The 26,960-nt window shown below is 43.2% G+C and overlaps 1 protein-coding gene across 7 annotated transcripts in view; it reads left to right on the forward strand.

Moving 5' to 3' along the window:
- The window catches only part of LOC309658679 (olfactory receptor 10H1-like), a 119,838-nt gene that overhangs the window by 64,835 nt on the left and 28,043 nt on the right, over positions 1 to 26,960 (forward strand). For 2 of the 7 annotated variants that reach the window (XM_082457527.1, XM_082457528.1), the window contains exon 2: positions 20,762 to 20,851. The gene's annotated coding sequence lies outside the window, so the exon portion shown is untranslated. Of the gene's footprint in view, positions 1 to 1,926; positions 3,154 to 3,543; positions 5,701 to 16,451; positions 18,907 to 20,761; positions 20,852 to 22,157; positions 22,608 to 24,828; positions 25,059 to 26,960 lie in introns of those variants that run through there. The other 5 variants (XR_014262373.1, XM_082457529.1, XR_014262372.1 and 2 more) reach the window with 5 other exon arrangements.

Genomic DNA, 26,960 nt, shown 5'->3' on the forward strand with positions numbered 1-26,960 from the left:
ACACTATTTACAATAGCACTGCCAAAAATGTAATACTTCAGTATAAATCTAATAAAGTAAGTACAACCTCTATAGGAGGAAAACTACAAAACCGTGATGAATGAAGTCAAAGAATAACTAAATAAATGGAGAGATATTGCATGTTCATGAATAGGAAGACTCGGTATTATCAAAATGTCAGTTCTTTCCGACTTAATCTATAGAAATTCAGTGCAATCCCAATCAAAATCTCAGCAAGTTATTTTATGGATATTGGCAAACTGATTCTAAAGTCCATACGAAGAGGCAAGAGACCCAGAATAGCTATCACCTCACTGAAGAAGGACAGAGTTGAAGGGATGACACTACCCAGCTTGAGGACTTATTATGAAGGTGCAGTAATCAAGACAGGGTGGTATTGGTGAAAGAACAAATAGATCAATGGAACAGAATAAAGAGCCCCAAAATAGACCCACATAAGTACAGTCAACTGATCTTTGGCAAAAGAACAAAGGCAATACAATGGAGCAAAGATCGTCTTTTCATCAAATAGTGCTGAAACAACTGGATGTCCATAGTAAAAAAAAAAAAAAAAAATCTAGACACAGACTTCATATCCTTCATAAAAATTAACTCAAAATGAACCACAGACCTAAATGTAAAACACAAAACTGTAAAACTCCCAGAAGATAACATAGGAGAAAACCTAGATGACCTTGGGTATGGCAATGACTTTTAAAATATAACACCAAAGGCACAATCCATGAAAGAAAGAGAATTGATAAGCTAGACTTCATTAAAATAGAAAATTTCTGCTCTGTGAAAATCACTATCAAGATAATGAAAAGACAAGCCACAGAGTCAGAGAAAACATTTGTAAAAGACACATCTTGGGCTGCCCTGGTGGCGCAGTAGTTGAGAGTCTGCCTGCCGATGCAGGGGACACGGGTTCGAGCCCTGGTCTGGGAGGATCCCACATGCCGCGGAGCAACTGGGCCTGTGAGCCACAACTACTGAGCCTGCGCGTCTGGAGCCTGTGCTCTGCAACAAGAGAGGCCGCGATAGTGAGTGGCCCCCGCTCGCCGCAGCTGGAGAAAGCCCTCGCACAGAAACGAAGACCCAACACAGCCAAAAATAAATAAATAAATAAATAAATTTATTAAAAAAAGAAAAAAGACGCATTTTGTTAGGATAAAGTGGCAACTTGCAAGCTTCTTACATGTGCAACTGGTGTAATTTATTTTGGTATGTAGTGTGAGGTACAGACTTTAGTTTTCAATGGGTGTGTACTTTTCTAGGCATCAATTTTAAAGATTATAACTTGACTTTATCACAATCAAACTTCCCAGACATACTTAGAACTATCTGTGGATATTCTTTTCTGTTTAATTTGTATATGTGTTCATTCATGTAGTAATGCTACAATGTTTGAATTGTAGTGGCTTTATAGTTAAGTTATATAGCTGCCTGCTAATTAACAGATACTCAACTTCTAATAAAATTTATGACTTGTACCTGAATGCCTCCAGATTATGTTCTTCATTCAGACTCTTTACTATTCACTCAATATAAATTCAGAGCTGATATACATTAAAAACTGAACTAAGATGGCTAACATTTTTTAGTTTTCATCTATATTCCTAGATTTAAAATATGAGAAAGTAATAGAATGCAACATTTTTAAAAACCTCTAATGACTCACATTTTGTATCTCTAATTAAAACAGAATACCCTGTGGAATATCTTTGCATCATTTACCCGGTTTCATTAATTCTGGCTGCTGAAGTTAATTTAAATTCACTCTGGTAAAATGAGAGCTCAGTATAAGCTTTTAGCATACTCAGTGAGACTTACAAATAGTCATCTGCTAGGTGGTAAACAGTAAACAGTCTTGTTTATTGCAAATAATCTTAGCCAATAAATGTTATTTATGCTCCATTTAAGAATAAAGATATTAACCTGAGATCACAAAACGATCTTTTTGTTAAAGCTAAAAGCAATTCTGCTTTAATTAGTTGCAAATGCAAATATTACCCAACTTCTTCCTCCTTCTTTGATAGTTGTATAGAAATAAAACTAAATATAAGAATGTAAGCCAAACCCACTACAAATGAAACTGCACTACAGGCCCAGTATCTTCAGTGATTTCTAGATGATTTCTATGCTCAAACCTTCATTCTATCCTCTTTCCCTAAACAGAATTTTTTTTTTTTTTTTGGTTTTGAGTAACTTTTATTACACAAGGGATTCATATTCTTTATGGAGAAATCATGTAATCAAATAATCCAAAAATAGATTAAAAAGCAGCCATAATTCCACCTCTCAGATATATTATCACTGTATCTATTTTATAGTATAGCTTTCATATATATATTTTTAACATCTTTATTGGAGTATAATTGCTTTACAATGTTGTGTTAGTCTCTGCTGTATAACAGTGCCTCAGCTGTACATATATATATATATCCCCATATCCCCTCCTTTTTGCGTCTCCCTCCCACCCTCCCTATCCCACCCCTCTAGGTGGTCACAAAGCACCGAGCTGATCTCCCTGTGCTATGCGGCTGCTTCCCACCAGCTATCTGTTTTACATTTGGTAGTGTATATATGTCCATGCCACTCTCTCACTTCGTCCCAGCTTACCCTTCCCCCTCCCCATGTCCCTAAACAGAATTTTAAAAAGTTAGCCAAGATAAAATGAGAAACTGATTTAGACTTAGGTCCCAAATTTACAGCTTCAGTGATTTAGGAAAATTCCTTGACAGCTATACTGAGCCTCAGTTTTCACATTTGTAAAAGGGTGAGGATTAAAAAAACTGATACTTCTGGAAATGCCTGTCATTCTGATTGGATATTTTTTAAATGTTAACTGAAATTTAAATGTATAAATTATAAAAAGAAGATGACAAAAAGGCCTATTATCATTTTATTACCCTGGTGTTCCACTGATAGGAGAAGGGGCTTCTCTAAGTAGTTTACTTCATCCTGATTTCTGGACACTCCCTTCTTTAATCTGTTTTTGGAGGCAGCGGGTGACATTTTGGCAAGTTTTATTCAATTTCTTTATGCCTTGATTTTAGGAAAGAAGAATAGTAGCTGTGCTGAGCTCTGCCAGGTCAGATAGAATTTTGGAGTAGTCTCTTTCTCTCTCTTGTAGACAGCCACTGTCATTTGGTAAGCCATAAGCCTTCCTTTGCTTTGACTGTGGTTAGTGTGTTTGCTGGATTTCTAAAATATATTTTTAGTGTTTACTTGTTTAGATTGAAAAGATTGGGCTATATTTTTAAAAGTTTATCCCTTCATTTTGGAAGGCCTTTTAAGTTGTGTTATTGCATGCAAGAGAGCTAACGGAATTCTGGACGCCATATTTTCGTTTTTACCTTTTTTTTTTCTCAGACTTTGAACCAACAATGGCTAAGAATGAAAGGAACTCAGACCCAAATATTTTTTCCCTTGTAAAGCACAGAGAATATGGGAAAAAATTAAATTGGGAAATTGTTTTGCTCCTCTTCCTCCTCCTGTTGGTCAGTTACCTTAGTCGTCCACCTCACTTTGTATTTCTAGCCTGGCTTCAGAAAGACCTGAATTTGATGAACTACACACTGTTGGAGTAGTAGATTGCTAGAAGGAACCACGATCTAGACAACCTTCAATGGCGGCTTCATGGAATTATATTCAAGAAGGATGGTCCAGCCAATTTCCTCACTTCCATTGTGAAAGGAGTTCCCTATTCCTAAGAAAATGAACCTATGTCCGACTGACACAGAGGGTGGAGATTTATCCCAGTGCATTTATATATGTATATATATTAAAATTATATATATATATATATTTATATATATATAATGCCTAATGGAAATATCTCAGATGGTCTATTTTGTGTTTTTCCTTTAATTTTACTTATAAAATTGTGACCATTTTTTAACTCAAAAGAGGAGAACCTTAAAAATTAATTAAAAAGACATTCTCAGTAGTCTAAGGTTCAGAGTGACTTGGCAGAGAAAATTGCTGAATGGTTAGGTAACAGTGCTGGTATGCTTGGCTATTGTAACACTTTACATTTTGAGTTTCTCTTCCTTGAAATTACAAGAACTATATGACTCAAGAGAAAGACTGATAATTAGGAATATTCTGCTTGCTTTTTATATAGCCTATTGAAGAACATTTTGATTAATTATTTGGAGGTCATAGGAAGGAACCTTCATGATCTAACTTTTGAACAAGTAGTGTTGCAACACAAAGCTATGACTTCAAATTAAAAAGAAAATTTGAAATGACCTATTTCTTTTGGCATCTCAATCCAGATATCTGTCAGTAAAATGAGTCACTTTTCAGTCAAATGGGTGGTCAGCAATATAATTTTTTATTGGGAAGCTGAAAGACACCATTGCCAAACAGAGCATCTGCAGTGTTAACATCTATATTTGAGCATCTTTCGTTTTCCCAAGGGGTGCACATGAGAAGAAGGAAGGCAGAGAAATGTACTTGAATAAAGCTTTTCAAGATGGATAGAACAGACAGCATTCCCAGAGGCAGGTCAAGTTCAACCCAAGAACAACTCTCTCAGTGCTTTCACAAGTAGTTAAAATACAAGACCAGTAGTAACTCAGCTCTCAAATCAGTGCTGAAATCAAGCAGAAGGTTGTTAATATTGATACGGTTAACATACATCAAACAGGATTACTGAATTTTCTGAATCCAAAAGTTCTCCACAGTGTTGACATTTCCTTACTGAACTCCCAGGATTGTTTGGTTTCAAAGGCTGTTGGGCTCAAGACGCATTTTGTTTTAAATAATTCTTCATAAAAAGTTCAGCTTTCAGTCTAATATGATTGAAACCCAGCTTGAGTGTGTTTTATAATGCCCTGAACTGGAAAGACTATGGGCATTGAATTATTCAAAACATGGTAGGCGAAGGAGTGATATGTGGGGAGGAGGTGATCAAAGAAATCAGTGAGACTTGATATGTCTTGTTATCTCATTTTATTTACCTGTTAGAACTCTTCCAAATATTAGAGGAAAGAAATCAATATCAATTTTCACCTGTCACGTTCCACACTTCAATTATTAATGAATGTCAAATTTGACCACAGTTTTCTGTACCACCTGCTCTGCAATAATATTTCTGAGCCTTTATTAAAAATGTAAAATTGTCATTGAATTTCCAAATATGATTCTGCAGTGGCTAATTCAGCTTGTTTTATTAATAAGCAAGTTCTGATGAGTAATACTAATTTAATACGCCTGCATGTAAGGTTAAAGTGTAAATTATTGCTGCCGAAGGTGATGAGATATGACTGCGATGTGGTGGTAGGGCACTCACCTTCCTGAACGAACCCTGCGAGCACACAATTCTTGGGAGAAGCCAGTACTTCATAGAGTAGCAAATCTGATATTATTCTGCATGTCTCCTGTAGCAGTGGAATGCGCGCACACACACACACACACACACACACACACACGATCATGGGTGAAAAGACACACATGTGCACCTTAGCTGCTTACATTAATTTCTGAATATAGTTCTCTGGAAAGAAAAAGCTTTACTGATGATTTGTATTTTTATAGTTTATTACTTTATCCATACTAAAACACTTCATGAAATCACTTCCTGTTTTGTTGTCCATGGAATCCTTTCAATTTTGAGATGCTAAATAGAAATCGAAGTAATGATTATAGTCCTTGGCCATGAAGGACTAAGTTACAGAGAACCCGGTGATTGGAGGTCAGAGCTGCCACGGAATTATTCCCTGCTCCAGAGACCATTAGAATATCACTGTGTACCCACTTAAGGATAGAATGCTGCTGTTGAGAAACTAGCTATCTTTTATTTATGCTAAAAGGAGAGAACAGTAGGGGACCTTGGCTGCATGAGTGTATGAGACTTTCTCTGTTTTGTACAATAAGCCAAAAACTATACATGAAATAGCCTCGGGCCTTTTGTCTTTTGTACCCAGCTCTTTCCTGTATTGTCCTGATCAATTACACTTAAATCAACAAGAGTTGCTTGAACATTTTGACAGTCATGTTCCCCATACCCTGAAGCATTTTTAAAGGGTTACTGAGATAAAGCTATTTCCAAAAATACTCCCTCCAAATTTTTTCAGGGTGGCATCAATGAAAGTAACTTAGAGGGAAAAAAACTCCACCTTGAGTTCCTGGCCTACCACTCTAAGGCCAGGCAAGCATAAACCTTCATAGCAAAACCTAAGTTTGCTCCCAGTTGAGAATTTGATTTCCATGGTCTTATATAAAAAGTATATGGAGACTTTAATTCCCTATAAGCCCTTTCCAAAGAGTAAATACAGTTCATCATTCGTAAGAGATGATGAAAATTACAATTTTGTTGAATAGGTGGAATATATATTATATATAATATATATATTTATTTTTAATATATATATAAAATATATAAAGTTACTATTCAGAGTCCTAAAACATGGATTTTTCTTACTTACCAAGAATGAACAGTAACTTGATCTCTAAACACAATAAAGCACCTGGTCATAGCAGAATCATAACAAATATTTGATATCAGAATGAATTCACTGTTCAGGTGTAAAGAGGGAATACCTTCAGTTTTCCTCTTTCTTGTACCCCATTATTGCATCCTGGACAGAGGGGATTTTCTTGATTTTAATCTAAAGGAGAAATGTTTACTTTTGTTAAGATGGACATTGACAACCTCAGTAGGCAGAGGCACTGTTTTTATTTGGCTGAATTCATGTTTCTAGAGATAATTCAAGGTGTAATAGGGTTTTCTCTGCCACTCTAAAATCTGAAAATGATAAGCATCTCACCAGAGTTTCAGGACGGCCCATTACCTATTCTGTGGAAAGGATATTCAAAATACCATGCTTCATCAATGTCTTCTTTGACTTATTCATCAATGGACAACTACTGAGTTAAGACAGTGTCTTATCCTTGCTTCAAAAAAATAAAAAAACCCCACAAACACAAAAAAACTGTTAACGATGAAAACTTATTATGCCAGGCCTTAGTATGGCCTGACGTGAAAATTTAGTTTCAGAGGCTTTTGTGAATATACCAAGGAAAGAGGACCTAGGTGTATCTTATTCCCACAGGCCACCAATAAATATTTGCTAAACGGAGAAAAAATTAATATATAGTATAGAAGAGAACCTGACAGATCCTTAACATTATTGAGTGATAGCAATGCCCAAACTCATCTGTGATCAAACACTATGAAGTATCCTCCTAAGGATAAACTGATTACAAATAAGAAGTGAAAATTCAATTATGGGGATACTTTCAGTTTCAGCTCTGATATGCAAAAAGCTTGGAAGTTGTCACTGTATCTTGTCCTTACAAGATAATACTGTACAAAATGAAAATCAATGACTTTTCTCAGACGTGATTAATAAAACATGTAGCTACGAAAGAATTTTAAAACTGTAATTATGTATGTGTATATATGTGTCTCTGAAAAATCTGTGTCAAAGAAAACTGAGGCTATCAGTATAAACTCATTTAACTTCTATCTCTTCTTACCTTTATTTCCTCACAAACTTACCAGTATCCATCCAACTCGAAGGATACAAGTGAGTTTTATATACTGTGCAAGGTTTTTTTCTAATTCATATGTCCATGTTTCCCCAGTTCTCTAAATTATTATCTACATCTTCAGGATCTCCTTTATCAGTTCCTTCATTTCAACATATAAGATATAAGTCCTTCTCATTCTAAAAAATTCTTTTTTGCTAATTATTTTCTCTTTTCATCCAAACTCCTTCAGAGCAGCCTATTCCCGCTGTCTTCACTAGCCCCGCCTGCCCCCCACAGGCAGCCCTACACCCTCAATTTATTGCAATCTGGCTTTCTTGTCCAACACTTCACTGAACTGCTCTAAGGTCACTGGGGACCTAACTGCCCAAATCCAATGGACACTTACATTCTCTGAAGGATGACACTGTCCTCTACTTCCTCCTTCTTGAAACTCTATCACCTCTCTCCTTCCCAGAATTCTTTCTCTGCTTATTGCTTGAACGTTGTCAGTACTCACAATTCTCTGAAATCTCATCCATTTTCATGATTTTAATGACTGCAAAGTGCTGATGACATTCAAATTTTTATCTTTCCATGTCTTCACGTGCAGGTCCAGTTATCTACCAGTTTGTCTCCTGAATTCTACAGGTGCTTTAAAATTCAACATGTCCAGAACTAAAGTCTTTTCCCCAATTCAGTTCTTTATCCCCTATTTCCAAACTCAATGATACCACCACCCAACCTTAGTCACACAGATGGGGGTTCAGCCTCCGCCTCCTACTACTTCCTTACTTCCCAAGATCAAGTCTTGCTTGTAATTTCCTAAATACAATTAGAACTTATTTCCTCCCTTCATCTATACCTTATTTCAGACCCCTTTCTATTACCTGGTCTAGAAGTTACCAAATTGCTGTTTGGTGGAACCAGTTGTTAGACACTTCTACTAAAAAAGGACTCTTTGGTCAAATAGCTTTGAGGATGGCTGTGTACCATACGCCTGCTGTGACGATCCAGAATGAACATTAGCCTACAGCAGCCCCGAGAAGCTGTGCAGTAAAGAAACCTGATTAACTTTACTTAAGCCAGGTTCTCCCTTCTGCTGGCCTATAAACCTTTCAGTAGGGACAGGAGAGGAGGTGGCAGCGTGAAAGTCCCACTCGAAAATAAAAAACACTGCTCCTCAGAAGAGTGGGGCATAATTGTCTCCAGGCTTCTTCAACTTCCTCATCCATACTGACGTCAGTGGTCTAAAATGCCACCTGAACTTGTCCTTTCCATTCTTAGCTATTTTCTGAGGAAACCAGCTCCACGCACATGGATGGCTAAGACCCGCTCTCCTCCTCCTCGCTGCCTCCTTTAGGGGCGCTTGCCACTGCCTGGTGACACTGCACTGATGCGCCAGAGCCTGTGCCTGTGGCTCCGTAACACACCCCTCGCACACTCACAGCTCTGGACTTCCGCTGTCCTCTCTGCCTTGAGTGTCCTTGCCCTTCACCGGCTGACTCACCAGTTTTTCACGAGTCCTTTAAGACTTAGCTTAGGGACTGCCTCTTTCAATGACTTTTCTTTGCCTCACAGCTCCCCCTCTTCTTCCACAAACACTGACGAAACGCCCTGAACATGCCCGTCACAGCATGTCACGTGCAGGATGAGACATCTGCTGTGCGTCTTCCCCTCTCACTCCGCTGCTAAAGGGCCCACGCTACATCTTGCTCATTGTTTCGCTCCTCTAACACTCAATCCATGACTAAGGAACTAACTAGTACTCTAGTAGTCCTCTTAGTAACAATCAGGCAGGAACTTCTAGAAGAAATCTGACACTCTAGCTTTTCTCTGATCTCACCTTTCAGTCAGGTTGAACTAAAGACTTATCTGTGCATGTTTTACCAGGGAGACATAATTTAATCCAGAGATGTATCATCACATACTCTTACATACTCTGCCGTTTAAAAATTCTGCTCAGATGGGGGAAGGAGACAGGTGTGCTTTCTGACAGCCCCACCCTTTTGCACTTCTACTGCTCACTGCTCACTGGCTTCTGTCTCGGTGCCTTCCTTAAACCCTTCTTCTCTTAACAAGGAAACAGGATAACAAAGTAATTAAGAGCCTGGGTTCTGCCTATCTATGAAACAGAAACATAACCAAGGACATAGAGAATAGACTGGTGGTTGCCAAGGGGGAGGGGGTGGGAGAGGGTTGGATTGGGAGTTTAGGATTAGCAGATGCAAACTGGTGTATATACAGGATGGATAAACAAAAAGGCGCTACATGGGACTTCCCTGGTGCTGCAGTGGTTAAGAATATGCCAGCCAGTGCAGGGGACACGGGTTCCTGACTTTGCTGCTCCTACGGGACATTACATATATTTCCTATTTTAACACATACCACAGTGCATTATAATTATGATTGCAGATACACGTTCTAACAATTTAAAGAGAATGATGACTTTTTTGCTCTTTACATCTTGCTACTTCCCTTCTCATAATATTTCTTGAAGAGAAACCATAAAAATATAAACAAACACAAAAAACAGAAAATATACAGAATGTGTGCTTTGCGGCTTAACACAAACTTAAGTAAAATTCGTTCTGACAGTATCCAGCATGACAAACTTCCATGGTACAAATGAGAATGGACCAAGGTTTGAGCAGGTACAGGAGACAATCCAGGCATGAACAACACCAAGAAAAGGTAGACAGGAAGTAACATGGTGTATAGGAAATCACGAGACCAGTCTGATGGGAAGAGACTTAAGACTGAAACTCACTTCTAAACCTCCATCTCCAACTGGACAATTCGCAAGACACAGGTGCCCCAAAGTGGCCTATTTATTCATCCCTTTAATGGGGAGGAACAGTTTAAAATTTTACCCGTTTAGTTTGCCCCAAAAGCAACTATCAAATGTTGGCAGGACACAATGAAGGCTTACCTTTGTTAACATAGTTAAGTCTCTCTCTCTCAGAACTAGCCCATTTAGCTCCAGGTTCTTTAGCGCACCCGACGCACTTACACAGCATTCATGAGCTTTATACAACTGGAAGGTCACATCTTTATTTCTTATTGCAGGAACACAACTTCTGGAAACTTTATTTCTGTCAGAACCTAAAGCAAAATTATTGTAAAATGAGTGATTTAAACCATACATTTTATCATCATTAAAAAGCATCTAAAAAGAAAAAAAAGCATCTGCTCTGTGCTAAGGATTAGAAACGACTCCTGGCCTTAAAGCCTCATTAAGGAGGGACATGTACAAACTCAAAATTTCAATCACATGAGATAAAGAACCATAACCTTTATGCACAGAGGTTCCTATGGAGGCAAAAAGTTATATCTAAGTGACCGCTTCATGATAACCCTGAAGTACAATCGAGAAAGCTGAGGCTCTGCAGAGGTGGAGGAGGAGGTGCAGTAACTGCAGAAGGAGCACCTGTGCACAGACACTCAAGCCTGACACCTGCTGGGCACTGTAAATACTGCAGGTGGGGATGACTAACCGCCAGGGGTCCAAGTGTGAGAAGGGACAGAAAATAGAGATGTTGGTCGAAGCAAGCCTGGGAGAGAGCATGGCTTGTATCCCACAGGTGATGAGCCCTGGGGCTACCACAGGCTGAGTAAGGGTGCCTCCGCTGATTAGAAAAAGGCGCCCCGCTGCTGAAGGACTGATTAGATAAAGGGAGTGATCACAAAAAGCTCCCCTTCCTCAGGGCCAAAGAGCCCCAGGAGGCTTGGCCAAGCACAGTTCAGACTACACGCCTCTGGGCAGAGCACACGCTGGGCGGCTAGTACGCACTAACTCTGTGTGAGCAAGTCATTAGCAGCATTATTTTAGGCGTATCTTTTCATGTTAGAAGATCACTCAACCCGAGTAGGCAGATGAACTTAGAGGAACTGAGTCCAGGGGCCGCGAAACCACCCAGGAGCTTCTGCCATAGTCCGGGCAAAATGTAATGTGGATGAAGAAGCAAATTTACGAGGAGGCCCAAATCTACAAGCTAGACCCACTGGATGAAAAACACAAAGAAAGTTCAGTGAAGGAACTCTGAAGAGAATGGGCTCTGCAATAAAGTTTTCTTACAATCAAGGTAAAATATTAGGCAACATTAAGTACAGTAGCCTTTAAGGTTCCTTCCAGCTCTAATTTCTTTTGATTTCTAACATTACTCTGATTAAGTAAAGTCCCTTCAGAGATACAGAACAGTTCCTACACCTGAATGGGATGCAAAGAATAATCTGACTTCTCTTCACCAGGGGATGAGTTGAACTGTCCTTGCAGAAGAGATAATACAAGGTGTGAACCCCAGATCCTAGAAAAGGGCCAGGCACACGATAAGTATTCAGCTTTTTGAGAACAAATGAACAATCATTTCCTCTCCTAGATCTTCACACCCTTTCTCTGCTGGCTACTTTATTTCAGCTTATAAACATCCTCAATATACCCACTTAAAAAGCCCTCAGACCTATGACTCTTTGGATCTTCTTGTGGGTAACCTAAGTCTCTCCCATGCCGTCAAACACCTGTCCTCCCAAAAAGCCCAGATCTGTAACTTGGGCCCAGACCTGTCTACCAGGCCCCTCGAAAGCACTGAAGATGAAGTAAGATCCTCTCCCCCCGCCGCCAATCCCTTCGTACTGTGCTCTGCATCTCACAAAAAGATGCAGCTGTAAACTGTCACCCACACTTGCTGCCATCCCTTTTCTAACTGGTCACCAGGCCCCACCCATTCTCTCTCAGATCTGCAAAATCCAGTCCAACCTTTTATAACTTAAGTGGGACCCTTAGATTACAATTCACCCTGCACCCAATCAAGTGCCTTCCACATGGAGGTCCGAGTGAGTCTCTAAACCAGAAGTCCATCTCGCTGTTCTTTAGGGTTTCCCACAGTTTTCAGGATAAACATCTAAACTTCTGACAGGACAAACAAGGCCCCTTTCTGTTGGGCCCCACTAGGTTTCCAGTATCAACTCTCATTTCTTTCCCAAACCCGGAGTTCCACTCGTGTACCTTAGTTTTGCCATATTTTTTTATATTTCTCATACTTTGACACACACTGCTCCCTCCTGCCACCCCAGGAGCTTCTACATATCCTTAGAAAGGATGGCACCTCCTCCAAGAAGCCTACCCTGAACTTTCCCTTCCAAGATTCTGTGCTCTGCAAAGGGGAAAGTTGGGGGGGAGGGATACATTAGGAGTTTGGGATTAACATATACACACAACTCTATATAAAATAGATAATCAACAAGGCCCTACTGCATAGCACACGGAACTCTACTCCATATCCTGTAACAACCTGTATGGGAAAAGAATCTGAAAAAGAATGGATATATGTATAACTGAATCACTTTGAATCACTTTGCTGTACACCTGAAACTAACACAATATTGTAAATCAACTATCCTCCAATAAAAAATAAAAATTAAATTAAAAAAAAAAAGATTCTGTGCTCTGTAGCACCAGATCTCACTTCTTCCAGAGCACTGACTACTGTGCTTGTGTTTACCTGCCGCCCAGTAGAAGGGGAGATGACCTAGGGCAGAAGCATCGTCTCCAGCAGCCCTTGGTTCTGACAACTCATTCAAGTGCCAGGATACTTTACACACATAACCTGCTTAATTAATTCTAAGAACCCACAGAAAGAGTGGTTTTTCATGTCATTTTACAAGTGTGGGGATTGTAGTGCAAAAGAAACCTGCCCAGGCCACAGAGAGCGTAAGCCCTGGAATTCAAACCCTAAGCTGCCTTCACACCGGTGCTCTTTCCACTATATGATACGACTATTGAAAAAAAGATTTTTTTTTTTCCTGAGCCCTGTTTTAATGAAAAGGAAATAAAGCTGGGATATATCCATTTCCTAATCGCTTTGGCGTGTACCAGGCAAAGTCGTTCAACAGACCAGGTAACATCTGTGGAACAATTAACGATGCTCCAAACTGCCTTAAGTGTTCTACATTGTAGAGTCTACAAGCATTAACAGAATGCGACCTTGTAACCGCCACAGAGAGTGAGTCCTGTTCAGCCCATGCTACAGATGAGAACACTGAGACCCAGAAGCCTTAAGGCACTCGGCCGGGGTCACCGAGCCGGCAGGAGTCCTCGGCCGCACGCCCCGTCTAGTGCACGCACACCCGGGCACTGGGCACCGGTTCTAGTGCCCACCCTCCACCTTGCACCATCTAAAACCCCGCTTCGCAGCGCCCACACGAGAGCCCCTGGAAGCGGGAAGTACAAACCTGTCTCACCAAGCCGTGGTTGGAAGAAGCTCTGGATACAGATCAGGGGCAGAGGGTGCTCAGGAGCGGCGTCCAGTCCACCCCGCGGAGGCGGTCGTCGTTGAAGTCCAGCAGGCCCTCCCGCAGGGAAGCGCGCACCGCGGGCAGAGGCACCGAATCCTGCAATGCGCACAGGCCCTCACAGTGCCAGAAAAAGTCGGCCGCGCTGTCGCGGCGCAGCTTCACTGAGTGATTATGGGCCGAGCGCGGCCTCGGGGACGCTGGCTGCAGACACGATGCCCACACCCGCCTGGAGGCCCCGGCTGGCGTCCCCGCCCCTGTCCCCGCCCCTCGGGCGGCCACCGCAGTCCAGGGAGTCATAATAAGGACCAAAGTGGTAAAAGTCCTGCATTCTTCTTCTTCTTGCATGATTTCAAAACGGGCATCGTGGGCGTCAGGTAGTCCGGAAATTGGTTTCATTTGCCTCCGCGTTATCTGCCTGCCATCTGCTTCCTGAAATGCAAACAGCTACACAGGGTGATTTGCTACAAGGGAGGGCAGGGAGCTTAAGCACCGGATGCAGGATGTCATTTACATAGACAGCTAGGGAGTGATCGGAACAGAATGTAATTTAGCTCTGTGAAAGATAAATCTAGTTACTTACTCTACAGATTAGTAACAGTTTAAATAAAACTAGGATCGATTAACCCTTTCAGGCCAGTTTATGTGTCTTCTCTGTGACAGCCTGTTCACTGTCCCCTTTACTTTCCTTATTTTCAGGAGAGGAAAAACTTCATTTCTATTTTTGCTGCAACACTATTATGCTTAGTGAAATAAGTCAAACAGAGAAAGACAAATACGGTATGTTATCACTCGTATGTGGAATCTAAAAAATAAAGAATAAACGTTAACAGAAAGGACATGAACTCACAGATACAGACATCAAAGCAGTGGTTACCAGTGGGTAGAGGAAAGGGGGGAGGGGCAAGATACGGGTAGGGGAGGGGATTAAGAGGCACAAACTACTATGCATAAAATAAATAAGCTATAAGGATAGCCAATGTTTTATAATAACTTTAAATGGAGTATAATCTATAAAAATATTGAATCACTGTGTTCTAATATATTGTTATTACAGTATAATGCTGTAAATCCACTATGCTTAAATTTAAAAAATGATCACCACGGTATGTCTAGTTAACATCCATTACCATACATGGTAGAAATCTTTTTTTCTTGTGATGAGGACTTTTAAGATCTACTCTCTTAGCAACTTTTAAATATGCAGTACGATATTATTAACTATAGCCACATCCCCAGGACTTATTTATTTCATAACTGGCAGTTTGTACATATTGACCACCTTTACCCATTTCACCCACCCTCCACCCCCTGCCTCTGGTAACCACCAGTCTATGTATCTATGAGCTTTTTTAAAAATTCCATATAAAGTGAGATCATACAGGATTTTTCTTTCTCTGACATATTTTACCTAGCATAACGCCCTCACGGTCCCTCCATGTTGTCACAAATGGCAGGATTTGTTTCTTTCTCATGGCTGAATTTTATATATATATAATATATAAATAATTAGGCATATATATATGCCTAATGTCTTTTATCCATTTATCCATCGATGAACACAGGGGTTTCCAAGTCTTGGCTATTGTAAATAATGCTGCAATGAATATGGGGGTACAGATTTCATTTTGAATTAGAGTTTCTGTTTCCTTCATACAAATACCAAGTAGTGGAATTGCTGGATCGTATGATAGTTCTATTTTTAAGTTTTTGAGGACCTCCATACCGTTTTCCATAGTGGCTGCAACAATTTACATTGCTACCAACAGTGCACAAGGCTTCCCTTTTCTCCACACCCTTGCCAACACTTGTTAGTTCCTGTCTTTTTGATATTAGCCATTCTAACAGGTATGAGGTGACATCTCTTTGTGGTTTGATTTGCATTTCTCTGCTGATTAGTGATTTTAGGTGTCTTTTTAATTATCTGCTGTCCATCTCTGTATCTTCTTGGTAAAAATGTCTATTCAGACTCTCTGCCCATTTCTTAGTTGGATATTTTTTCTATGTTTTTTGTATGAGTTCTTCATATAATTTGAATACTAACCACTTATAGGATATATGATATGTAAAAATTTTCTCCCATTCGGTAGGTTGCCTTTTCATTTTGTTGTTGGTTTCCTTTGTTATGCTTTTTAGTTGGATATAGCCCCACTTGTTTATTTTTGCTTTTGTTGCCTTTACTTGGATCAACGTCTTTGCATAAGTTCTGGAAACAACTCTTCCATAGTTTCCATGGATTGTTTTTAGGGGAGAGGGTGAATGAGATGAACTACTAGTGAAAGGAGGGTCAGTGGGTCGAACTATAGCCTCTGTTACTGTAGGTGGCCTCAAGGCCACAACTGATAGGCATTGTCTCCCTCCTGTGCTATCCATTCTCAAGTCCCCTCATCCTTGGATAATATCTCTGCTCAAATGGATGGCTTACTTGGTGGGGTGACCCTCACCCTCGTCCCTGAGTGAGTGTTCTGAGCCCTGGTCATCATTTCTTTCTCAAACCATGGCTGCTGTACTTGACCATTTACTGTGTACTTGACCATTTACTGTCGAAATTGGGAAAGGCAGTACCAAGAAATACCCCACAGACTTCTGTTTTTAATCAATCATTTTCCAATTAAAAATTTTTTTCTTCCCACATTTTTATCACCCCAAAAGGAAACTCTGTACCCATTAAGAAGATACTACTTCGCTCTCTCTACCAGGCCCTGGAGACCACCAATCTGCTTTCTTTCTCTATGGATTTACTTATTCTGGAGATTTCAGATAAATGGAATCATACAATGTACGACCTTTGTGTCTGGCATCTTTCACTTAGCATGACGTTTGTGAGAGTCATCCACACTGTAATATGTATTAGTATTTCATTCCTTAAAAAGATGTTTTTGGCCGTGTAATTGTTTGATATTTAATTGCTCCATTCCTTTTTATGACTGAATTACTATTCCACTGTAGGTATATACCACAATTTGTTTATTCATTCATCCATTGATGGACATTTGGGTTATTTCCATGATTTTTCTATTGTGAATAGCGCTGCTATAAACGTGTGTACGCAGATTTGTTTGAGTGTTTGTTTTTCATGATTTAGGAGTGGAATTGCTGAGTCATACGGTAATTCTATGTTTATCCCAAAATACACACCCCAAGAAACTTCCTGAAAGTCTGTCCTTGTCTCAGAATCAGCTTTTCAGGAAACATGACGTGCAACAGTATGGACAGTGTCCCATGAGAGCTTATTTGTGATGCCTGGGGGTCTGGAGTTGGAAAGGGCTTCCCTTAGGAAGTGGCAGCTAAACTGAGGGCAAATTCAATGTTTTTTCCTTCCTTCCTTCCTTTCTTCCCTCCTTCTTTCCTTCAGAGGGATGACATAGATGTTTTACACAGTATATCCTTTTAAAACTTTTGCATTTGAACCCTGAACTAATTCATAAGACAGATAAATGATTATTTTAAGCAGGGTATTAGGGCTCAAGTTATTAATATCATAGAACCACTATAGTGACAACATGGATTGGAAACAATTTATTAGGAAAAAATATGGAAATTTTTTAATAACAATTTTGATAAATAAAAAAGTTGACAAATCAGAGTGTATAAAGAGAATCTTGGTTATTTGGGAAATTGTATCATAAAATGGATGGGCTCCACAAATTCTTCCATTTACTTGAAGAAAAGAGTGCTAAGTCAGTTTGGGCCGCTGTCACAAAGTACCACAAACGGGGCGGGGTGGGGGCTTGTAAACAACAAAAATGTATTCTCAGTCCTGGAGGCTGGAAGTCTGAGATCTAGGTGCCGGGATCATCGCCTTCTGGTGAGAACTCTCTTCCGGGCTGCAGACTGTCCGCTTCTCATTGTGTCCTCACAGGGCAGAGAGCAGAGAGAAAAAGCCAGCTCTCTCATGACCCTCACAAGGGTAAGAATCTCATCATGAGGGCTGCATCCCGATGAGCTCATCAAATCCTAATCACCTCCCAAAAGACCCACCTTCTAATACCATCACATTGGAGGTAGGGTGTCAACATGTGAACGCTGGGGGGACCCAAATATTCAGTCTATAACAAGTACTAATGGGGAAATGAGAGCTTCTCTTGAGGATGTTAAGGGCTGCTACAAAGATCAACGGTACATGTGTTTCCAGACAGAACTTCAATATAGAATAAGTTCTATAAGGCGTTCACAGAATAGATTTGTCTTTCTTCCCCAAAACAGTCCTTGGTATCCAGAGACCCATTCCTGGAAATACACTCTTGCTCAAGGAAATCCATCCTCTCATTAAAAAACAATCTTATGAAGCTACATGAATGACACAAAGGACTTTTCCTAGCTCTAAGATTCTGTGTGTAAAACCCTCCGCGGGGTCTGCTCCTGCGGGAATGGTGGGACCCGCGCTTGTGCCGCGGCCCCCAGGTGTGGCTTCCTCAAGTTTGGGGTGAAGCCCCAGCCCCCTTGGGCTCTGCAGCGCTGCGGTGGGCTCGGGGGAAGGAGCACGGTCCCCGGGATTTCTCAGCAGGAGATGCCGGGGCTGCCGCGCAGGAAGCCAGCAGCCCCGGGTGGGGCGCAGACTCGCCAGGCCTGGGTGTCCCTGCTGCACGGCTGCTGAGAACAGGGTCCGCGATGAAGCTCCGCCTGGCAAATGGGGACTGTGGGCGGCTCCATCCTCCCCGTCCGTCGGCACAGCCCCATCGCAGCCCTCCCTTCTGACAGGCAAAGCCTGTGACGTGCGGCCGGACGGCTCCACACCCTCAGGCCCCGGTGCTCGCCCCACGCCGGGAACAGGCACAACCCCTGGGCCGGCCTCTCCGGACGGCTCGAGCAGGACGGCTTCTTCGGCGCGCCCGTCGCCCACCCCGAGCCCAGGGGCCGGCAGGGAGGTCTGAGGGCCGCTTTGGGCGGGGCGGAGGCACGGGCTTCGCGGCTGGGCCGGCCCCCCTCGCCGCCTCCTGCCTCTGCGCCCCGGCCCGGCGCGGGCTTCCCGTGGCCCCGTCTGCTTCCCACCCCCGTCGCGCCTCTTGCCCCCCGGGCCGCGGACTCCACCCGGAGCAGCACCGCGTCGTGAGGGTGCGGGAGGGCGCCCGCCCTCGGGGCTTCCCCGACACCTACCGGCTGTTCGGCCACGTCCCGGACGGGCACCGGCAGGTCAGTGGAGCGGAGTCGGCCCGGGTCTCCTCCCCCCTGAGGAGGGGCGACCGGCACCGCGCACGAAGCGGCCCTGGCGGGGGGGAGACCAGGGGATCGAGGGTCGGTGGGGAGCTTGACGCGCAGTCACTTCCGAGGGGACGCTGAGCCCCCAGAGCTGGGGGCTGACTGGCCTCAGCACTCCCACGAGGGGGTGGTCAGGAAGGAGGGACCCTGTCCCTGGGGCCCAGGGCGCTCCCGGGTCAGCCGGAGTCGCCAAGTGTGTCGGGTGCCCTGGACAGCTGAGGCACTTTTCGCCCAAAGGAAGGTTCCAGAGCATTGCAGAGAGCAGACGAAGTGCAAGGTGGTGAAAACTCACTGTTGCTAAGGGTTGAAACGAACCAATAATTCCTCCTGTTTCTCAGGGTGTTCCGTTTGGCTGTTAATGAAATGTATTTCCAAGGAAGGCAGACATGTGGCTGAAAAGGCCAGCAGTGCCTCGGGGTCACAGCGAGACCCTCCCATCTCGCCCCCCTCGGCCATCCTGTGCTCTGGGAGCAGAGCTCTCAGCCAGAAGTGAAACATAGTAGCTTCCATATCCGGATTCTAAGATTTTCTAAAGCCCTTTCAAGGCCCCCTTCTCTGAGTGGTGCTTGACCTGCTGGTGTTTGGGGCGGGAGGGTGGGCTGGGTGCTTTTCCTCATGGAAAGCACCATGAGGCAGGTGCTTTTTACTAATTAGCTTCTCCATTTGCAGACAGAGGCTTAGAGATGTCAATATACTTCACCAAGTTTACACAGCCAGGAAGTGGTACGGTCAGGTTTTGAACCCATAACTGCCTGCTCTGAGTCAGTGCCCTAAAGCAGGAAGCTATCCATGCTACTACATAGCTCCTCTTGCCTATTAATCTGTGTTTAAAACCCTGAACAGAAGTGAACAATTCACCGTGGTGGCCAGCTGGTCTCTGTTTGATAGATGAAAACAATAAATTGAAAAAAAGAAAACAAAAAGTCCCCAGAGAATTCAACTGAAGTGCTGACATAGGGTCTCCTTAGCGGATAATTAGTAGACTTCATCTGAATCTGCCACCTCCAGCCCCATCCCATGGGCCCTCTGTGCCCAACAGTCAAGGTCCCTGGGCATTCTTCCTTGAGAACACTATAAATTAGAAATATTATAGAATTGACTGGCATTATAGAGCCCAGTGGGGCATTCATCTGGCACAGTCTGCCAAACTCTTCGGGCATAGTAATCCCTAGAAGTCAATTCCAAGTTTTGTTAGAGAACAAGTCATGGGATTTTTCAGTGCCACCTGGGGCTCATTAAAAGTTGACTCGTAATTCTCTCCCTTCACTTTCCCTAAGGATCAGCCTCAGTGCTGCAGGCAGATAGGGTCTAATGCATACCTTAGGGATAAGGTGCAGACAGAGTCACGGGTTCACCCCACTCTGGAGGAATGGTCCCCAGATAGATAGTTTCACCCCTTAGCTTTAAGCCCAAACTTGGGCATTTGATTAGCATCAAGAGACTTAAGTGGGAACTGGAGGTGGCATTCTCTTCCTTTAAGCAACAAACTCCCCAGAGTTGCAAGTAGCCAAATGCTACAGCATGCACTGTGGTACTCTGGGTAGCAGAATCCAAAGCACGCTAAGCCCCTGGTGTGAGTAGCCACTGCAAGGGCTCCAGGCCGCTGGGTATGCATGGAAGTGAAGGTCTCTAGAGCTCTGAGGATGGCTGATGTTTCTACTTCCATTGTAATGCTCGCTGTGCTGTGTTATATAAATTACTGACCAACACCTCCCCTCCGCCCCCACTAGACTGGCAGCCCCGAGAGGGTAGGACCACTCTGAACTCGCTCACCAGTGTGTTCCCACAGGTTGGCACCTAATACCTGCTCATTAAATACCTGCTGAGAAAACAAACAACTTTATGGGAGAGTCTGTGAGCTGCAAAATCCTTCTGAAATGTGAGTGGCTATTCCCTTATTTATCTGAAATTCACTTTTTAGGTGCGATTGACATCACAGCAACCCACCTGCCCTCGTGTATGTATCATGGCCAGTATCCGCTGTGTAAATGAGTGTCATCTCATGCCTGTTGGGGTTGTGGGGTAATGTCCTTTGTAATCTCCTCCATGTCATTTTAGGCCATTTTGAGCCCTTCACACCCCTCCTTGCTGCCCAGTCTCCCTGTCATATTGCTGTCGTATTGGCCTTCTTCTGTTCCTTGGATGGGCCGTCATTTTCCCACTTCAGGTCCTTTGCACATGCTGTCTCTTCTACCTGGTGCAACCTTTCCTCTCCCTCTGCCCCTGGAGCAGATTGTCTCGGCTGAAATGCCACCTTCTCCATGAACCACCCCTCCAGGCCATTCCAAACATGCCTTACTCTCTATGGATGATCTTGTTGGGCTCTCATAGACAATAATTGCCTTATCCTAAAACTCCTAACCTTCTTGACTAAATTCAGTTATTCATCATCTGCCTTCTCCCCTCCACTGTAATGTCCACGAAACTGGGTATTGTGTTAGTTCTGGTCACTGTGGTCTCCCCAGAGATGGGCTCAGATGTTCCCTACACATCTGGTGAACACATGATTGCTGAGGCTGGACTTCCTTTGAGCTGGAGATAAGCGTTATCTCACACATAGTTTTTAAATGCTGAGGCTGGTCATGCTTATCAAAGTAACCAGTGAGTGTGGCCAGTTCTGACTTTTCCCAGTTGTCAAAGAACAGTTCAAGCACGAGATTCTCTTCCTGTATTTACTTTCAGACAGTCACTTACCTCAGAAAAAGAGGGACCTCCTGAGCAAAATGTTGACCAAGGATTTGAAGAACACTTACCTGTCCAATCTTTAGTGGGAATTTTATCTTATAAACATTTATGGTATACACGGTTTGTGCTAGACATGAAAAATGACAGGGAAGCAAATTTCCCTTCTAAAAGGTCCTGGACAAGGGAGGGAGACAGGCGAGTGCATTAGTCATTCATATACTGGAGATAAATACAATGAAGATATGACAGACCCCTGGGGAAGTGATGAGCTCTTTAGTTTCCCTGAAACCCATCAGGATAAAGAGATCCAAAAAGGAAATCCACTGACACTTTACCACAAACATTAAAGAGTATCAACCAAATTCATATATATGAGATCAGATTGAAGACACAATGGAAACTGTCCCACACTCCCTCAGTTAAGGGCATTGGAGGAAAGTAGGTGGAGAACATTTTTCTTAAGGGTGAGATGGGGGTCTGACCAATCTCTTCATCTGCAGCTGTGAGCACAGATTCCAGTACAGGGCAGGGGCTGCTGTATGTTTGGGAAATGGAACGACTTGAACCAATTTTTATTGGTGATCCCTGAAGTCATACCCAGTGGAAAGTTCCAGAAATGCATGGGTCCTGCCTGGGAGAAAAGTTGAGCAAAGCTACAAGTCTGTGATTCAAAGTTATTCATCATCGTTTCTCCAGTGGCCACACACTGCTCAGCTCATAGTAGGTGCTCAAAAAATATCTGTGAGACTCCCTCTTGTAAGAGTACCGGAATCACAACTAACTGCTGGAAAAGCATCAACAGGAAGACACTGGAACTCACCAAAAAAGATACCCCACAACCAAAGACAAAGGAGAAGCCACAATGAGATGGTAGGAGGGGCACAATCACAATAAAATCAAATCCCATAACTGCTGGGTGGGTGATTCACAAACTGGAGAACACATACCACAGAAGTTCACCACTGGAGTGAAGGTTCTGAGCCCCATGTCAGGCTTCCCAACCTGGGGGTCCAGCAACGGGAGGAGGAATCCTAGAGAATCAGACTTAGAGGGCTAGCGAGATTTGATTGCAGGACTTCAACAGGACTGGGGGAAACAGGGACTCCACCCTTGGAGGGCACCAACAGTAGTGTGTGCATTAGGACCCAGGGGAGGGAGCAGTGACCCCATATGAGACTGAACCAGATCTACCTGCTAGTGCTGGAGGGTCAAAACTACAATGAGGTATCACCTCACACCAGTAAGAATGGGCATCATCAGAAAATCTGCAAACAACAAATGCTGGAGAGGGTGTGGAGAAAAGGGAACTCTCTTGCACTGTTGGTGGGAATGTAAATTGATAAAACCACTATGGAGAACAGTGTGGAGGTTCCTTAAAAAACTAAAAATAGAATTACCATATGGTCCAGCAATCCCACTACTGGGCATCTACCCAGAGAAAACCATAATTCAAAAAGACACATGCACCCCAATGTTCACTGCAGCACTATTTACAATAGCCAGGACATGGAAGCAACCTAAATGCCCATCGACAGACGAATGGATAAAGAAGATATGGTACATATATACAATGGAATATTACTCAGCCATAAAAAGAAACAAAATTGAGTTATTTGTAGTGAGGTGGATGGACCTAGAGTCTGTCATACAGAGTGAAGTAAGTCAGAAAGAAAAACAAATATCGTATATTAACGCATATATGTGGAACCTAGAAAAATGGTACAGATGAACCGGTTTGCAGGGCAGAATTAGAGACATAGATGTAGTTAACAAACGTATGGACACCAAGGGGGAAAGTGGTGGGTGTTGGTGGTGGTGGTGGTGGTGTGATGAATTGGGAGATTGGGATTGACATATATACGCTAATATGTATAAAATAGATAACTAACAAGAACCTACTGTATAAAAAATAAATAAAATAAAATAAAACCCCACAAATATCTGTGAGACAAATGAAAAAATAGCATCCATAGTTTATGAAAAAAGTTGAAATGGGGATAGAGGGAGGGGAGTTCACCTCCACCAAGCACCTACTCTGTGCCAGTCTCCTTACATGCATTGTGTCTCTTATCTGTATAATGCAGCCCCATTTTACAAAGATAAAAAATGAGGTCCAGAGAGGTCAAGTCACTCATCCAAGGTCATAGTGACCCCACAAGGCAGGGCTGCAAGATGGAGCTGAACCATAACCTTGGTCTCCTCCACTCTGTCCCCAGTCTTAGTACTGACTCCCTTCTGTGACCCTAGCCTTATTTCCTGACCTCTCTGGGCATTCAGAAACAGCAAGAAAATATCTTTCTCCTTGGTCCTGGATTCATTTCTTGGTTGAACATCTCTCCCCCTGATGTCCTTTCCCAATTTGAGGTGTGCCAAGAAAATTCCACCAAGATTTACCCCCCCCCATTCTGGGTCTTTTGCTGTCCCAGTGGGAGAGGGCTTAGAGGAAAGTGTTGGCTAGACCGTCAGTCCAGGCTGGCATCTGCCCATCCCAAGTTGGCTGCCCTAGTTCCTTTCTGACCTTTGTTTCCAGCTCACCCTTTCCCTGGGCCCTAGACTGATGGTTCTAAGGTACCTTCAAGCCCCTTCGCAATTTGGTCCTGGTCTGACCTCCTAGCCTCCCCTAACCCTGTTCTGGACATTTCTCTACACATTTGCTCATGCTGATTCCTCTGCCTGGGCTGCCCTGCTGACACTGTGTGCCCAGGGACTCTTGTTCACCCTTCAAAATTCAGTTCCGATGGCATCTCCTCATTCCCCCACCTGTACCATAGGGTCTCATGGCACCATGCATGTCCATTCATTATTTTCTTCAACATATATATTTATTGAATACTTACTGTTTTATTTAATATTTAACATTCTAGATGCTGGGAACACATGCAACTAGTCAGATACCCTCTCTGCTCCCAGAAGGTCCATAGGTTTCTCGTGGGAGACACAGACACACAACCGGGCAATAGCAAGACCATGTTATGGGTAATTTCAGGGGAAGCCAGAGGTCAGAGGTATAGGAGGCATGGTAGGCTTCCTGGAAGAGGTGACATGTGACCTGAGACTGCTTGATTAAGGCAGATGGGAGTGAAGAATGGGACATGTGGTGGCACCTGGGGTGAGAGAGAGGCTGGCACATTCAAGAAACTGGAAATGTCCCTGTCTCATTTTGGCTTCTAGATATAAAAGTGGGAGCAGGTATTGGATTTGGAGGAAACATGTCCAACTCCCCGCCCTGGAAGAGCCCACCGCTTCCCCTAGAATCCACCTATGAGTCCAGCTCAACGCCTGGCAGGTGTTTGAGGGCTCCTGTTTCTACATTTCCACAGACAACTCTTCTGGAGTCAGGCCAAGGCTCCCCTGCACAGGAGGACACTCACCTAGTCACTATCAATGGCCAAACAGAACAGGTGAGGACAGGGAGGACCTTTAGGTCCTTCTCTAAGACAGTGCGTGGTCATGTCCCTGTCCCCTGCAGGATCCTCTCCAAACCCCATAGCCCATCTTTCAGGCCCGTGGCTTATGTCCCTCCATCTGCCCTGGCATGTGGACATGATCGAACTACGCATCTTCTTACTCTATACTTTTATTGATTTCAGCTGCTGTGGTAGGAATTCCCTTTACCCTGCTATCCACCAAGAGAATGCCTATTCATCCTTTAAGCCCCAGAGAAAACATTCCTTCCTCCACATTTTCCCATAGTGACGAGCAGATGTCTCCCCTAGAGCTCCACACATTGTGCTGTGTCTTCTGAGTCATGGGTGTGGGACTGGATGTGATGCATTTCTGTGTCCTCAAGACCTGTAACAGTGCCGGGCACACAATAGAGACGTTGTTCTTGTATGCCTGTTGTGTGGAGTTCAATGGCAGAGCCACTCCTATTGCCCAGAGTCCAAACTCTCAAGCCTGGTGTTGAATGTCCTGTAATAACACTCACAGATGCAGTGTTTTCGTGGGCATATTAAGTGCATGGAGTGTGTTCACATGAACATGACCAATTGTCAGATCTACTCTGGCAAGAAAGTGCTGTTATTACTACCAGTCTGCAGATGAGGAGACTGAGGTTCAGATATTTGTGTTAATTTCTTCTGAGGTCAAAAGAAAGGTTAATGATGGAGGTGGGGACCAAACCCAGGGCTCTAAAGAGGCTGTCAATTGGAAGGAACCATTGGCATTACAGAACAACAGTGTCATAAACATTTGGAAGAGAGAGGCTTGACCATCCTTGGTGGATGGCTGGACATGTGGTGCGGAGCCTATGGTTGACCTGTGGGAGACCATACTGGGGGCCAGCAGTAGAGAATGCACAGGAGAAAGGACTCCTGACACTATCCCTGCTGGCTTTGGAAAACATAGACCAGAGATGGCATCAGAATATGAGCACACAGTCAGATGCACAGGGTCACACACAACTCAGGCTCCAGGGTTGGTGTTGACCCATCTGTAATCTAGACCCCTGAACTCATTCTAGGTCCATGGGTGAGTGTCCTCCATAATCAGTGTGTTACCACCATCAGACTGCCATCATACCTATGAAAGAAATGTCATGCCAACAAGGTATAGGTGCAAATCTTGGAGCTACTTGAGGCTTCTGGTCAACCCCATGTGTGGTCTCAAGGGTTGAGTGCCCCCAACGAGAGAAATGGTGATCAGGGGTGTTGCTGGCAGATGACAGGTGCCAGAGGGGAGGGATACATTTGAGACAATCCTTTCCTGTGACTGAGACTCACTCAAACTCACTCTGGTCCTGGGGGCCTAGAGTGCTTCTCTTGAAAGCCACTGACAGTTTTGTCTGGTCCCAGCTAGCAGAGAAGGACTGCCTTCAAGGAAGGCACTTGAAACTGAGGGTCCCCAGATGTTCAGGACGCAGGTAGGTGTCATGCTTGGCCAAGTCTAAGAGTATTTTCATGCTTTTAAAAAAACCCATAGCTGTATTTATGAAGGGCTTATGAACCACCACATACCATGCTCTCCATGCAGATAGGCAGGTATTCTAATTATTTCCATTTTACAAATAGGTGAACAGGTTGACAGGTTAAGCAGCATATCTCAGTTTGTAGTAAATAAGTAGGAGATCTGGGGCTCAGAATTCTGAGAGTTTTATAAAAATCATGAAAGATAATCAAAAGGCAGATTGAAGGAACTCAGAGAATCCCAAGCTGGGTAAATTCCAAAAAGTATGTGCACACACACACCTACATAAATACACATCCACACAGACAAATACATCCTGCTCCAACTGCTGAAAAACAAAGAAAAAGAGAAAAATCATAATGGCATCCAGAGAGAAAAAGACATATTAAATGACATGG

Source organism: Balaenoptera physalus (genome assembly GCF_965194825.1).
Source record: "Balaenoptera physalus genome assembly, chromosome: 3".
NCBI classification, from domain to species: domain Eukaryota; kingdom Metazoa; phylum Chordata; class Mammalia; order Artiodactyla; family Balaenopteridae; genus Balaenoptera; species Balaenoptera physalus.